Here is a 5,200-nt window from a genome sequence, read left to right as displayed (position 1 = left end):
TGAATTAGTCCCAAACTCTTTCTTTTCTCTCTCTGTCTGCCTATCTGCCTTTTCCCGTTTTACTTTTGCAAAAGAGGAAACATCAAAATGGGGACTATTGTCAGTAGCGTAAGCATCACCAATCTCTGCGGACTGTTCTGTGTCTTCCCACGTGAGTCTTGGGAGGACTTCTGGTTATTACACCTACCGAGTCTTGGGGATGCCAACATTGTCTGGGTTTCTTCCTTGCTTCCTATCATATACATTGTTGAGGGCCCAGAGGAATCTCACGGAAGAAAAAAAGTATTTGTAATAAGCCTGTACCTTCATACTTTGTGTCTGTTATATGAGAAAATTGAAGCAAAGCAAATGTATGAAGGTAGATATAGCAGTGCCCCTGCTCTCAGACAGCTTCGAGTCTAATAGGTGACATACAGACATATTTCTAAGCCTGTCGATTAGGATTCTCACTATTAGGTCCAGAACAGTCACGTGTTAAATAAGGACATGTTGTTTGCAATGTGCATTCACTATTATGTCCAGTATTTTTTTGCACCGTGACAGACTATAATTTCTACTAATCAGCCTGTGCATACCCATTGTTCTTATTTTGTGCTTAGCAATGTGGATCTTAATTCTTTTTCCTAATAGCAGCTAGTTACTCAAACGTATTTGTGCTTTCGGAATGTCAACACATGCTACATCACCAAAACAGAGGCCCTCTTGTTTCCATCTGGAATCTTACTTTGTCTTAAAAAAAAAAAAAAAGAAAAAAGTGCAGATTTAGGCTGCCTTACACATGTAGTAATTAGCTATTAAAGAGCAAAGCATATTTTTCTAAGCCTCTGGTTAATACAAGAAAGAACTGTTTTTAAGCTTTCTGGTCGTGCAGTTTTGGTGGTGGACTCCATGAGCCATAATTTGTATTTCATGTTAAGGAACTAAATCTTTAAATCCTTCGCCAACATTTACGGAGTGAATTAAGAGATGCAGGATTACAAATACCCTCTTTGAACTATGCCTTCCTCCAAGAGAATTCTCACTTTTCTATTGGACTTAGCGGGAGCAAATTACTACATAATTATTACGGCTGCGTACCTTCTATGGGTTAGGGCCCACTCAGTTCTCGGTTCCCCTTCCTGTATTTCTTTTGTATTATAACCTTTATCAATATTGTGCCTTTCTCTCCCTTAGGCCCATTTATCAGGCACTTATAAGTTCATTCATCATAGCCAAATGGGTCACATTATTTTTTTTTCAATCCTTCTTCATTTTCTCTAACTGGTACCTGATGACTTGAGTCATGGCAGAAGAGAAAAAGCCAAATGAAGAACTAAACCTTCTGGGAACGACACTGTCTTTTAAAATTTAAGGTCAGTGAAATCACTGTTTTGGAAATGAAGACACAAGAGGAGAAACAAGGCAGGTAACCCAGAAATCTGATTTCAAAGCATACCACTGACAAGGAAATGAGTGTATGTAGATAGTCTCTCACCCATGTCTGGTCCAATTTGCCAAAATAAATGCTTTTCGATGAAGATGAAGAATACGAGTTGATTCCTAGGCACATCTCATTAACCTTTACAATGTTGGTGAGAAATAGATGCCAGGTACTACTGGTTTAATTTATACCTATTATGCCTGCTACAAAAACAATCATTTCCACATGACCTGAATCTGAAAGCAATCAGGGACTGTGAGAGGGAAGTTAATCCGAGGGCCCAATAGGAATCTGAAAGCCAGGCTCGATGATAAGCATACCTGATGTCTTTAGCTTTCATGTGTCTCTCCAGAGATGCTGAGGAGCTCCTCAGAGGACAATGCTTGTACTGCCTTTTGGTTTCTGGTGATGGAGATGGACATCATTAGGAGAGAGGAGAAAGTGACATTCATAACACAGATGCAAATTTTTGAGGCCGCGTTAATTTTTGCCTTAGAATCTCTGGAGGCAATTTATAGAGCTGTTTGAACTTTATGTCTGCTCTTGAGAAAGTAATGAGTTTGTGATTTTAATATGCTTCTCCCTCCAGGCACTCTCTACACCCATAGAGAGGAAGGCACTGCACTCTGGCCGAGCTCTCAACACGTGTTGTCTCCCGGAAGGAACATGGCAAATGGTACTCCGAGGCCATGCTCCACATGTATGTGTAGTTACCGTCAGACAGCTCGCCGCACAGGCAACCCACATCTGCGTGCCTAGAGTATAAAGTAATGGGGCCTTCCTGCTGCCCTGGGCTTTACAATATTCACAGTATCTTAAGTAGATATAGGTCGATTTATGTTTAAAAGCAATCTATAAAATCCGTAGTCCGTAAAATAAGCAGAGAAGTTACTATCGCACTTCTTAAAAATGAGGAAACTAGATGCATGGTTATGCGATTTGTCTAAAGTCACATGATCAGTACATTTCAGAAAGTGACTAGAATCCCAAGTTTTCCGACTCCTGATCCAAGGGGTTTTCGTGCACAGCCACATTCCCCATCCCTCGTCACCCCTCCTCGCTCAGATTCTGGCTTCCCTGAGTGTGAGGCAGCTGAGGGAGTCATCGTCAGGGTATCTGAAGGAAGGCTTTCCACCGTATTTGTCCTACACGCATTCCAGCTGGCAAGCCTCATGCTGCCTAGCGTGCTCTCCAGACCCAGTCCTCTTGCCTGAAAGTGAGACCCCCCAAGGGAATGAGAACCCTAAGCTTTGCAAACCGGCTAGACCACCACTCCATGAGTCTGTTCATTTATGATGCAGACATGTTTATTCAGTGCCTCTTCTATGCCATTTTCCCCTCTCACTTCAGTGAAAATGGTGTCTCGACCTCTGGAGCTCTGGCTTATCCCCCGTTCAACCTCGTCCTAGACTTGACTGCATCAAATATTGTCTGGCTTGGCCATGGACTCAGTATCTCCACACGCTGGGATGTGGGATTACTATGAAAATGCTTCCTCAGCCATGTGTCCATCCTCAGCTCTATTTGCCCCCTTTCCATTCAAAGTCAATCTTTTTAGACAGAACTTGCCTCTGCTCCCCACCCCTCATTTCTTTGACATTCTACTATCACGTCATCCCCTGTCATCTGGCTTCTGTCTCCACCTCCTCGCTGGATAGCCCCTCTCTCCGGTTTCCTTGTCGCCGTTTAGTTCTCATCCTACCCGATCCCTGTAGAATTTGATGCCTTTGACCCCTCCCTCCTTCAGTTTTGTGACACCGTCCTCCTCCTTACTTCTCTTTCCATCTCTTCCTAGTCACGTTCACTGACCAGTCTTTATCTTGTCACTTCTTAAATCCTGCTACTCCCCAAAGTTCTGATCTCAGCCCTGACCTATCAGAGTCTAAACTCTCCCCCAGGATATATCAACCAATCCCTTAGTTTTAACTGCTTCCCAATCCTTCTCTCCAGCCCAGATCTAGCTCCCGAGTCCTATCCCTACTGTATCCAGGTATTGGTTGCTTTCCCAGCCAGTCATTTCCTCCCTGTCCAAATTCCCTTCTTTGAGAACCCACCACCCACAGTCTACAAGGGACAGCCCTGGAACCCACATAAACCCATTCTCTGTCCGCCAGTGGTCACCTAACCCACACTGAGCCAGTAGATTTTCTCTCCCTGGAATTTGTAATTGAGTCTTGAAGACTTAGAAACAATTAAGCAGAGATCTAGGTCTTGTGAAGTTGAGCCAAGGTCAGTCTCTTGACAACCCTAAATCCATGTAATCCACGTTCTAGTGAAGCAGTACTAAGCCTAGTAGAGAAGCAAAGAGAATGAAACGGAGATAAAGCAGAATGATTGGACAGTCTCAGGGAAAGATACATAGTAGCTACAGACAAATTTCCAGTCTATGGGAGGCCCGACTCTAGCCACTGCCCCTGGGTTCAATGAGACTCGTCTACAACCTTCCCACAGACAATATTTTGTTTGCCAGCCTTATGGGGTTTTCTGGCCCACACAATTTATCTTTTGTACACCAATCTCTTTGCTAGAAATATCTTATTGGGTGGTCTCCAGGCTATCCAAGGTACCTCACTGTCAACATGCCCAACCCAGAGTGACTCACTTCCCACACTCAGCACCTCATTGTACCCTAACTGCATTTCATAATCCAGGGAATGGAACCACTTCTCCTTAATGCTATTATTTAGAACTCTGAGATCATCTAATCTCAGACTTCTCCTTCTCACTCACTCTTTACAGCCACTAAATTCTTGCCACAACTTTCTCCACCCCCTCCATCTCTGAGTTGCTTCTGTGTCTTGTAATTTCTTGCTTATTTTGTTCCCGTAGCCTTGTAAATTTTTCATACTATAGCCTAAGTGATCTCTGGAAACCAAAAATATGCTGATAGCTCTCTTGGCTAAAACGCAGTGACTTGTCCTTTAGCTTCTCAGGAGAAAGCCCAAACATTTTAGTATGATATCCAAGACCCTTCATCATCTAGCTGCTGTTGACCTTTCTCACCTCATCCTTTCTCACTGTGTAACAGGTGCTCTCTGCTTCAGTCACCCCAAGTTACTGTGAATTTCTTGTGTGCGATATGCCCTCTCTTTTATATACCTTCATATCTGCTGCTCCCTCTGCCCACATGCTTTTCTGCCCCACGCCACCCATCCATGCTGTTTTCCTCAGCAGGGCAAACGCTACTTACATTTCAAGGCTGACTTTAAGTGATATCTCCTCTGGAAGACCTGGGGCAAGTGTCTTTCTGATGTACCTTCAACTGACCCCTATCAAAGAACCTAACACAAACTATAACTGTCCTCTCTTCAGTCTCCTTCTCAAAACTGCAAGCAGCTGGAAAGACAACTCTGTGTCCCAGTCATCACTGTATATCCAGTGACTGCTTAATAAACATTTGTTGAGAAGATGGAATTTTTGTCCTCAAAGACCTCACAGTATTAGTGGGAAATGAGAAAGCCTACGATTAAGGCATGGTGACAAGTTCTATACCAGGTAGGCTCTGGGTACTAGGAGAAAGAAGAAAAGGACCATTAACTTAGCTCCCAGGCTTTCTGGAAAACAGAAGTTCGGGGGTGATAAATAAGTAGAAAGAACTGAGTGAAGCAAATGAAGAGGGGGAAGTGTGTTCAGCTCCTTGCAGCCCTGGCCAGGCTACTTGTCCTGTGCATATTGCAAAAGCTGCTACACATCTATAGACCGCTGTTGAGAGGCTCTCAACTCTAGATTTGTAAGACAAATGCACTCCGAGGAAACGAGATCGTTGTCTTAGCAGTGAAA

Source organism: Enhydra lutris, unplaced genomic scaffold, assembly GCF_002288905.1.
Source record: "Enhydra lutris kenyoni isolate GAN:26980312 unplaced genomic scaffold, ASM228890v2 scaffoldscaffold9, whole genome shotgun sequence".
Taxonomy (NCBI): domain Eukaryota; kingdom Metazoa; phylum Chordata; class Mammalia; order Carnivora; family Mustelidae; genus Enhydra; species Enhydra lutris.
This window is presented reverse-complemented; position numbering follows the sequence as displayed.